The sequence below is a fragment of the Crocuta crocuta genome, unplaced genomic scaffold, assembly GCF_008692635.1.
Source record: "Crocuta crocuta isolate KB4526 unplaced genomic scaffold, BGI_CrCroc_1.0 scaffold735, whole genome shotgun sequence".
Lineage (NCBI taxonomy): Eukaryota > Metazoa > Chordata > Mammalia > Carnivora > Hyaenidae > Crocuta > Crocuta crocuta.
Window position 1 is genome coordinate 21,668 of NW_027532176.1, and position 11,160 is coordinate 32,827.

General features: G+C 56.3%; 1 long non-coding RNA gene across 2 annotated transcripts; it reads left to right on the forward strand.

Moving 5' to 3' along the window:
- The first annotated feature begins 293 nt into the window (after positions 1 to 293).
- Positions 294 to 8,431, forward strand: LOC144242499 (uncharacterized). Of its 2 annotated transcripts, none has more exons than XR_013338362.1 (4): positions 294 to 585; positions 2,682 to 2,810; positions 5,334 to 5,584; positions 5,940 to 8,431. It is a non-coding gene; the product is annotated as an uncharacterized LOC144242499 (long non-coding RNA). The 2 variants fall into 2 exon arrangements; XR_013338363.1 differs by lacking the exon at positions 294 to 585 and adding an exon at positions 939 to 1,151.
- The last annotated feature ends 2,729 nt before the right edge of the window (positions 8,432 to 11,160 follow it).

Sequence of the window (11,160 nt, forward strand, 5' to 3'; positions counted from 1 at the left end):
GGCGGGACTTCCCGATAGGGTGGCCGGGGGGGACACCCCATGCCGCTTCCTGAGGACAGTGTCCCCCTCCTGGGGTCTGTGGTGGAGCCTGGGATCCGATACAGGAAGCACGTCGTTTTTCAGTCCCGCAGACTCTCGCTCCCTTGTTGCCGCAGGAACACGTCGCGGCCGCCCGTCGGGGGCTCAGCACGGAGACGTCTACTTCCCGCCGGGGCCTGTCCTGCGCCGTCGGAGGGGGNTCACCTCCCCGCCTGGGGGAGCTGTGACGTCACCCCTGCACCCCGGCGGCGGTGAGGACAGACGCTGGCCCGGGTGAACACGCAAGAAACGCCGCTCGTTGTTATGTCCGACCGCAGGGAGGTGGCAACAGAGCGGAAGCTGGTTTCCCTGCGTTCGAAGCAGCCGGTGTGCGTGAAGCAAGTTTGATTTTGCTGTCGTTGCCTCGTTGCGGACGGTCTCACGGTGCTGGGCTTGAGCGAAACGGCAGACACAGCGGCGGCTCCGGCCAGCCTGCGGCCGCAGCCTGGAGCCTGAGGGCACCAGCGGAGTCTTCTTTCCCACACGGGGAGCAGCCATGCCGTCGGGGTAAGCACCGCGTGTAGGGGGCCGAGGGCTGAGCAAAGGTGGCTCCCTGTCAAATTTAACCGACACAGGGTTTTGGTGTGTGTTACTCAGCGCCGGGTGTCTCTGCCACCTCTTCCCAGGGCGGTCTCAGGCTGGTTCCACCCTGCCCTGCCTCCGCCACAACCGCTGATGACGGAGTGGCCCAGCTGGAGGCGGGGAGGCTCCGCCTGTCCTCCCTGTGGGATGCGCCTGCGTGCTTCCGAGAGGCCAGCTCTTCGTCCAGGACACACGGGAGGAGCCCTGACACCGTGCGGGGGCAGGGATGTGTGCTTCGTACCACCCCCCCCCTCCACCAGCATGGCCTCACTGCTAACTCAGGGACCCTGGCTCTTCCAGACTATTTTCTAGAGAAAACCTGTTGTTGAGAAGGGACACACGGGCCTTGTTCAATGTCAGATGACGACCAGGACACGGGGCTCACCCCCACCGGTGGAAATCTCAGTGAGCGCTTTGGAGAACTGAGCTGGGAGGACCCAGGGTACAGATGAGGAAAGAAGAAGCAGGTGGCCGAGTAACCGGGGCAAGGGGTAAATGATTCCATTTGGCAGGAACATTAGCACAGTTGTCATTTATTGAACACCCACTGTATACCAAGTCAGTGCCATCTCAGTTCTGCGCGGATTTTATGTACAAGGTAGGATATGTTCATTGCATCATAAATGACAGGAAACGCAGCCTGAGTGTCTGAAGCAAAGGCAGACTAGTCCTGTGGCCCGTGTAGTTCACGAGGCCTTTAGGTACCCGGGTTCAGTGGCAGCCCCATCCCACATCCACCTGATGGCTCCCTGCCCCGGGCAGCCCGCTCTGGCTCTCCCTTCCCAGGCCTCCTCCCTCAGCATTGGTGGCCCTGAGCTCACATTCCACCAGAGTTTTGTCACATCTTCCTGGACCTGCCCGAGTCATGAGCTCATCCCTGAGCAAGCACTGCGGCCTGAGGGAGGCAGCGCACCGTTAACTCAGACCATATAGCAGGGTTTCCTTCCCAGCCATGATGGAGTCAACTTTGGATCATGTGGGCTGCTGGGGGGCGGGGTGGGAGGGGTGGTCACCTGGAGAGAAACTGAGGGCCTTTACCAGGAGAAGAACTGGAGGCAGCAGGACAGTAGACGTTCCCTGACGTGCAGTCAAACGTGTTGCCCCAAAATGTGCCACTTGCGCACAGGGATTATTTTGGGCTGAAGGCAAGGTATGAAGTTATGAAGAAGTGAATACAAAGAAAACTGCCTGCCCTGCACCTGTTTGCCTACAGTCAGGACAGAACCTTCGAGAGGGGTCTCTTGTCTCCTTTCTCCTGGGAGGAACAGGAGCTAATCTCCGGGGACAAGTGTGGACCCTCACCCAGGGGTCACACCGGCGGAGTCTACAGAACACGGTTCCCCCGTATGCTTCCCTCCCCCAGATTTACTGCCCTAGAAACTCAGAAGTCCTTGTCCTTTGTCCCAGAGCTTGGTCTTTTGATTCACGTGCTCCGTAAGCCCAGTGACCGGCCGCCCTTGGAGCGGCACCTCACTGAGCGCTCTGGTGGGCGTGTGAGCAAAGTCCCGCTTGCGTTTCTCCCATTTCTCTGTGGTCAGTCTGGTTCCGGAGGCCCAGCCAGTGGAGTCGGGAGGTGTAGGGGAGGAAAGCTTTTTTTATTCTCCCCCCACCCACAACCCTACTGCTGTTTATCACACGATTTTATAATTAGGAAAATTAAAGTTTAGGCGGTGCGAGTGGCCTCCCCAAGGTTACACAGCCGGTGACGTGGGATGGCTGAGATTCTGTCCCCAAGTATGAGGACTCTTTTTGTTGTCTGACAGCTTCCTGGGCCATTCTGCTGGGCCTTAACTAAATTTTCTGTTACCTGTGGCCAAGGGATTATATTTCATCTTTCTGGACACCCCTGGAGGCGCCAGAGCAGAGTGTTAAATAGAGTAGGGTTCGATAACAGAATTGAAAATTTCATCCGAAAGAATCACTGGCTCAATAATTTGAAGTTTAATATTAGGTTTTAAACCCATTTTCTAGCTGAATGCCCTCCTTTGCCATTTTGTAATAACGTCCCTTTTATTTTTCAGGGTTGCTGAGGCAGTGAGTTTCAGAGACCCCGTGAGGCCTGCAAGTAATTACCGTATTTCCCTGGAGGAGTCACCACCCACCACTAGTCAGGCTCCTTGCTCACCACCATCCGTGCCACGTGCGGATAGGTGAGGGTCCCTCCTCTGATCTGGTTTTGCATTTAGGACTGCTGTCACTCCCTGCGATGTGGCAGAAAAGCCCCTCCAGTGTCAGCGAAGACCAACCTCCAGGTATTGATGTTGAGCAAAGGGCATCTGAGGCCCTGTTGAAGATTTCGTACAGTGGCCCTGCCACCAGGAGTATGTGAGTGAATAGAAAAGACATGTTTTAGGGGCAGGAAGATGGGTTTTCTTGGGGAATGAGGGAAAACTGGCCAATTCTCAGTTACCTTGTGTGATGGTCCGAGGCGAGTGAAGCAATGCCTTCTACCTGAGAAGCAATTTGAGAGAATAGACTAGACTGTTAAGGTTAGCTGTGTTGTATCAAAGCTTCCGTTCCCTTCTACAGCGAATTTCTTTTTCATCGGATGAAAATGCTCAAGTAATTGATAATGCAGGTGTGAACAGTAAGAAGTTTCTTCTTACCTGACTTAGCAACATTCTCACAAAAATTGTTGTTTTGTACCTGCTGTCACTGCAGGTACAGCTCATGAGTGTCCCTGAAAAGCTTGTTGACGCTGAGGTCGTGATCTTACCAAAACAGTTACCGAGGAAAAGGTACGTATGTTTGGTAAAGAGAGGAGAAACGAAAGAAGAGTCTTGGCAAGAAGCTTTGATTCCGTTCCATCCGCACATTCACTCGGTTCCATCCCACCCATTCCACCCACTCCTTCGGTTCCACTCCATCCATTCCATTCCATCCACTCCACCCACTCCATCCACTGCATTTCACCCCTTTCCTCCCTGTAATGATTATTAAGGTCCTGCTGCCTGCCAGACACTATGTCTACACAGAGTTCCTCTTTTTGTCTCTACAGCAGTCACCCTTCCATCCTCATCTCTGAGAAGACCACAGCCACTGACTGAGTCATAGATTGCTGGCTGCACTTAGGACAGTGAATCACTCTCACTGCTCTCTCCTGATCCAGCCTCCCCGGGCCCATCCATACTTGAGGACTTTTTTTCCTCAGGCTACTCATTTGAGCACAGTTCCCTGGAGATTCATCCACAGTTCTGTGTGCATCAGCAGTTTATTCCTTCCCTTCGTGGCGCAGTGTTCCACGGCCCAGGTGTCCATTTGTTCCACCGGTCACCTGTTGAAGGACCGCAGGGCCGCCTCAGGTGTGGGGCTGTTGTGAATACAGCTGCTGGAGCCGTTCACGTGCGGTGCGGGATGGTATGGTTGCTGTATGTTTAGTTTGATGTGAGACTGCCAGACTGGTTTCCATGGCAACTGTACCACCACACGTTCCCACCAGCACCGTGAGTGACCGATTTCCCCAGCTTCTCCTAAGTATTTGCTGTTCTCACTCGCTACTTTTTATTTTAGCCAGTCTAGTAGGTGTGCAGGTTTTGTTTGCATTTTCCTGACGGTTAGTGATGTGGAACATCTTTTCATGGGTTTCTTTGCCATTCGTACATCATCTTTGGTGAGCTGTCTGTTCCTGTGGCTTGCTCGTTCTCTAATAGGATTGCTGTATTTTCACTGGTTAACTCTGAGTTGTTAGCTATGCTGGACATCATCTTGCTGTCAGATACGCAGTATGCCAGTGTTTCCCTCTGGCCTGTAGCTGTCTGTCCGTCCTCTTCACAGGGGCTCATGCAGAGCTGAGGTCTTCAGTGTGAGTGAGGCTCCCTCCTAGATAGCCCACTTCTAACCTGTTGACTTGATCTCCAAACTTGCCTTGGCCTCTAACCCACTTTTCTCCGTGTCTGTGGGTCCCTTCTAAAGCCGTGTGTTGTAGGCTGCTCCTCTCATAGTCGAGATGGCCCTCCCTTCCCACCCTGGAGGTGTTGGTAGAACCTTCCAGAGAAGGCCTCCTCCAGACTCCCCGCAGGCACCCGCAGCCCATCTCACGCTCTCCACCAGGCGTCAGACACGGCGGCTGGTGGCTTCCGAAACAGACATGTCAGAATCTGTCATTTGTAGTCAGTTGCCAGTGGGCTTTAGAATCTAGATGTCATGTTTTGTGCCTCGTTTGAAATTTCCTCTTTGTTATCCTGAGTTTTATTTCAAGGGATGGCAGGAGATTGTTATATTACCGTTAGAAGAGCATATTCTGTTCTTGCTTTGGCCGGTTACATGTGTTCTTATACATTAGTCTTATTTTTCCTTCCTTTAATGGCGGTGATCGGCATAGTGAATTTAGGTGTTTACAAACCATTGCTTGTTGGAATTTTTTGTTAGCTTCTTAATTCTTATTGTCTGGGAGCAGGAAACTTCATGATAGAAATAGTGACGCTTTTCCACAGCCTGCAATCGAGGTCAGCCGCTGGGGCCACGAGCGTCCTCTGCAGACAGCGCAAGTGGCCGGCACTCACCCAGCCGGTAGCTGCCGGCTGCCACAGGTCAGACAGGGTTGCAGAGGGGAGCACCGAGTAAGGCGGAGTCTCCCGTTTCCCGTTTCCTGTGCAGGGGATCCGGAGGAGAGACCACAGTTATTAAAGAGATTTTTGTAAACCAACAGAAATGTCTTCTCTCTTTCCTCACAGCAGTGGGAGATTCCAGACCTCAGCGTCAGAAATGTATTCGAACCCAGCAGCCTCAGTAGCGTATTTGGCACGAATGGGGCTAAACCGACCAGCACGGCCAAGTTCCATCTGGGTAATGAGCCAAGATTCTCTCCTCCCGCTGGAAGTGGGGTTTCAAACTCGGCATTTCCTCAGAAAGAGGAGAAAACACATGTTTTCACGTCTCCTCTTCTCAGACCATCTGAGCACCAGTCAGCCCCCGGCATTATCAGGTCAGTGCACTGGAACTGTTCGGTGAGGGGTGGAGCACATTCCCGGTTCGGGTGTGTCACTGCTGCGGGCTGCGCTTCCGTCACCCACCGTCTTGGGAACGCCAGGGGAGCGGGGTCCGTGGGGGCCCGGGACTCGCTGCAGATCGGAAATGCCGCGTGTGGAATCGCGCCCCCGCGGAAGGCGCCGGCGGCCAGAGCAGGCTCTCGGGAGTCTCGGCTCCTGTGGGAGCCTGCCGTTCTGGCCTCCCGCACTCCGGGTGGCCTTCAGTGTCACCAAGAACACCCTTCCTGCGGCTGTGGGACTTTCCTGGTAGGAAGGAGGGACTTGGGGCCAAATGCTCACTCCTCCTGGCAGGTTCCTCGGAGCTCCGAGCTGACGAATCTCCCCCGGAACCACAGGAGCACGTGGCTGACGAGCCTGCTCCGTGTCCTTGAGGCCACTGTGACCTTCGGGGTATTTGACTTGAGCAAGTGTTTTCGGGAACCCAGAAGAGGAGTCTTCAGGGCTCTTTGGGGAAGGACTTGCAAGAGCAGAATGCAAGTGTGAAGGGGGAAGGTAAACACGGACCATCCAGCGCCGTCCCTGGTCTGGTGGCAGATACACAGGGGTGCAGTTCGCTGAGAAGTGGCTGTCGCGTGGCCAGCACCAAGAGCCCCGAGCACCACCTCCCACAGACACACTGGGACCCGGGTCCCCTCCTGCCCCAAATGCCACCTCCTGCAGACACACAGGGACCTGGGTCCCCTCCTCCCCATTACAGGGCTGTCCATCAGCTGCTTGCAGATGTGCGCTTCCGCTGAAAGCCAGCTAAGAATGCAGGATTCTCAGCTTTAAAACAAACAAGAATGCCTCGATGGGGTCGTCAGCACCCGTTTTCCCACGGCCGGAGCTGCTGGCGGGCTGCTCCGTTTGCACACCGCCCTTCCCGCTTCAGTGTTGGTCGCCTCCCAGCCTGCCAGCCACCTGAACCACGCCCTGCTTCCCGGCAGCCCTTACCCTGCACTCCTGGCTGGCCCGCTCGCCAACCCTGCCTGTGGCCACGTGTCTCCGTGGAGCCCCCCTCGCAGCTGGCCCTGTCCGAAGCGTCTCCCACTGCACACCTGCTCCTCACCAGGGCACCCAGTCCATTTCTGCTCTTTCCCACACTCAACACGGACACTTGCTGTCAGGGCTGCCGATGCCGGGGCGTACCTGGGCCGCCCCGCAGGCCTGACACTGTGGCCGGCCACCCTTCTCTGTGCACGTCCTTCATGCGTGACATGGCAGCACCGTGCCCGGTTTCCTCCTGCCCGCTCCTCCCGGCCGGCTCCCCCTCCTTAGCCTGAATGTAAGGTGCCCCGCGCGGATTCCCCTCTGGTCCCCAGCCTTCGAGACGGCCCGTCCGTTGAGGACCCAAGATTCACATGTCTGCGGTACTCCCGTCTTCCAGCTGCACCCGCGCCATGGGGTCCCCTTGACGTGTGCGGTGGGTGGCTCAGGTCCTGCAAAGTCAGCAAGCCAGGAGCGAGCTCCGTCCCCTCACCCCAGAGCTCACTCGGAGTCTCCGATTGAGGAAGCACGGTCCGTCGGCTTAGTCGTCCCTTGTATTCTGTCCTTCACTCCCCTCATGTCTGAGCCGTCACTAACCAGTCCACTTCTTGTCCAGAATTCCCTGGAATGCCTGGAACCCAGTGGCTTTCCCCATGTCGATGGCCTCCACCCCCAGGGAACACAGCATCGTGTCTTCCCTGGTACCTGCACAGCCCCCTCACTGGTCTACTGACTTCCACAGATGGTCCCTTGCCCTGTCTGCACTCCTGGGGCAGACTGAATGACCTTTTAAAGAAATCTGTCTAGTCCTTTGCCCCTTCTTCTGGGGACCCACCCTGCTCCCCTCCCACCTGGGTAAAAGAGGAAGCCCTCCCCAAGGCCCAAAGCCCAGCCTGCCCATCTCAGCCTCGCCTGTACCTTCCTCCTTGTCCACCCCTGCTGCAGCCCCAGGGCCTTTGCACATGCTGTTCACTCTGCCTAAAGCACCATCCCTGCTCACCTTCCTGGCCACTCCCAGTGGTCCCTATGTATCAGCTCTGCCATCATTCCCCAAGGGACCTTCCCTTTCTGGACCAGGTGGACATCACTCTGTGGTCACCTCTTCCTTGGTGACACACCCCTTACGTGGTCCTTTAGTTCCTATTTGTCTTTTCCACCAGACTGTCAGCTCATGTGGTTTTGTTCATCACAAAATGCATAGCACGTGACAGAGGAGGAACTCAGTAAACACAGGATGAATGAATGAGCTACAAATAATAACAGCCTTGTAGCTGGAAGTCAGAGGCTAGGAAGGGCGAATGGGAGAGCGAGGCTGTGGGGGCCGTAGGACTTGAACCCAGGTCTCTGAGACACCAGGGTCCGCCGCCCCGTCCTCACACACGTCCATCCCTTCTCTGTTCTCTCCGGAGGAGGATTCAGGGCTCCATCTGCGTCCACCTGTGGTTCTCTGTTCTCATTGCTGTTCGTGCCTCAAGAAAAGCAAACGTTGCAGGTTCCTGAGTCACAGTACGACACACAGTCCACAGACACCCAGGAGGCTCAGTCCTTAAAGAGATTTGGAGGCAGGTATTCTGCAAAGGTCTGTCACTTAAATCGTGGGACTATTCTTCTCTATTTAGAAAAAACACACACACAGGGGCGCCTGGGTGGCTTAGTCGGTTAAGCGTCCGACTTTCGCTTAGGTCATGACCTCGCGGTTCGTGGGTTCGAGCCCCGCGTCGGGCTCTGTGCTGACTGCCAGCTCAGAGCCTGGAGCCTGTTTCAGTCTGTGACTCCCTCTCTCTCTGACCCTCCCCTGCTCACGCTGTGTCTCTCTCTCCTAGAAATAAATAAAAAACATTAATAAAAAAAAAAGGAAAAACACACAAAATAATACGATTCACAGTAAAAATCTGGGAGCATAACTCCTCTGTTGAGACACAAACCGCACGGGGTTAAGTGTGTACGTGACTCTGACACAGTCATGATGGTGCCGGTAAGGATTTTATTCTCACGGTTCATGACTGTTAAGTGTCGTTGGAGAAGCAGGGTCGCTGCATGGAGGGTCACCATGTCACGGTCACCATGGATTATGTCGTGTCACCGAGGCGCCCTCTGCCTCCTCCGCCTCGTTGTTGGAAACACGGAGGCCACCACAACGCACTGTGGCCCGGTTGCTGGTCCGCTCAGGTCGGGCGCATGGAGCCACGTGTGCTAACAAGCACCCTGCGTCTCCCAGCAGCAACGTCACGTGGTTTGACTCAGTTCTTCTGTAATTTTCTTCCAGTTGTTGAAACGTGTGGACGAGTAACCAGCCTCATCAGCGCGTTGCCAGACTGGAACCCTGCTCCCCCTTTCCACGTGGACCAGTGTCCTCACGCTGGGGGCTCCCATGTCTGAGGACACAGTCCCCGCCCAGCTCTGGCGGCAGCTTCACTGCAGCTGGAGAGGGTGCACAGCTGGCTGGGTCCTGGGCGACAGGAGTTCCCTCGGGGAGGGGTGCCCTTGAGGAAAATCAGGGTGCAGTGAGCCGGGAGGTGGGTCAGGTAAGACTCTCCCGAGCTCGGGGCCAGGCGGGTGTGGGCCCAGATCACACACTTGTGACCCCTTCAGTGAGGCCGCTTGTAGGTGAGCGTGAGGCAGGGGAACGGATGGAAAGGTGAGTCCGTGCGTCACGGGTGAGGGGTACGGAGGTCACCCATCAGGACCCTCCTGGGCAGCTCCGGGGGGCAGAAGCCAGGCCCCTTGACGCCTCCTTTACACTCCGAGTGGAACTGATGACTGTTACTGGAAAAGAAGATGAAACGTTTGGCTTATTATTTGTAACAGCCCTCAAGCCGGACTCTAAACTAGATGAGCCTTTCGCCATGTTTTAAACCTGTACCAGCTCTTACAGAAGTGAAAATATTATCTCCTTGGGAGGTGCCGCTGTGGGCCCCTCGGGGGCCGTGTCTCTGGTTGAGGAGCTGGTTACCCTCCAATCTTCCATCCAAGGACGTGTGTTAGGGGAGTCTGCCTTGTGGTTTGTGTTATTAAAACAGTATTTTTTCCCCAGCGGAAGACCGTTTGAGAAAGAGACTGAGATTACTTATATTGATCATAAACTCTCTTGGTCAGACTTAGGCTATAAAGCAGTTTAATAAATTAGCAGGGAGGGGTTTTTATCTTGCTGTGGAAAATGTGTGTCCCCTGAGAAATGCCGTCAGAAACAAGTGGCTAGGATGGTTAGTGCTCACTCTGCCGTTACAGAGGACGCTGGCATGAGCCCCCTGGCTTTCCCCGACGACTTGGGAGTGAGTGTGGAGGAAGCAGTGTGCAGAGGTCAAGGGGTCGCTTCAGATGCCGCGTGCGATGCCCAGCTCCCTCCTTACACGGAGAGCAAATGACGTGTTTGGATGCGGTCTGCAGAATGTGTGCATCGGAGAAAGTCAGCCCGGGGTGTTTGGGTAGCTGACTTGTAACCTGTGTATTCCACGGGCAAGAGGCACCTGAAAAGAACATTCCAGAAGGAGGTCCAGAGGCGACAGCTGGGATGCTTTTGATGCAGATGGAGGATGGAATGTGACGCAGGACTTCGGAGGCCCCAGGACAGGTCCCAGGCAGAATGACCATGGTCCTGCATCCCTGCTGGGACCATACCTGAGGTATTTGTTCCCAACGAAATAAATCACGGGTCTTAGGAGGTAAGCAGGGCCGGCAGCCGCCAGAGCCCGTGGAGGCAGGAGAGAGCCAGGGCGCCTCGGCTCCCCGAGACCCCGGTGGGCCGTCCACGGGGGGCAGGATCTGAGCCCAGGAGAGAGGACACGGGAATGAGGCCAGGTCACCCACAGCTGTCAGAGGAGCTGGATGAAATTGGGAGGGACAGTCCCGTGACACCCTAACATGGCCCTGCTGTCCCCTGGTGTGGTGACAGTCTGCAGGCCCGCTGTGCCCACCCTGGAGCCCCAGTGGCGTGTGGGGAGAGCTTCAGCCTCGGCCCCAAGAAAGGATCACATGTGTCTGAGCTGACTCGTGGCCCGAGCGGTAATTGGGACCGAAGGGTCCTAGAAGGTGTCCTGGTCCCTCAGGCAGCTGCTGCAGGACACGGCCAGCGGGGTAAGCATGAGCGGCAGATGCGTACTCCGCAATTCCGGAGGCCACGAGTATGAGATTGGGGTCGGGGAGGAAGGGGCCTGGGAGAGGCCTGGGAGAGGCGTGGACGGACGCACGGTGGAGGGTATGGGCTCTGACCCCCATCAGCCCCAGGCCAGTGGGCCTAGGTAGCCTCGGCATCCAAGTAAGGAGCAGGCTTCCGTTCTGGGCGGTGATTTGACATCTGACCCCAGTGGACCCCCCCCCTCCAGCCCCCCTTGCAGCCCCCACTCCTCCCACCCCCCAGGGCTCAGAGCCTCCAGCCAGGACCCCCAAACGGAGTCCCCACAGCAGCGAGGGGACGGCTCCTGTGAGAACATCCCACGGGGTGGGGGGTGCTCTGCTGGACTTCCCTCGTGCCCCTGGGCCCCATGTGCGTGCTGTCAGGCCTGAGTGCTCAGGGCATGGGGGGGGGGGGCGTCCCCCACCCGGGCCC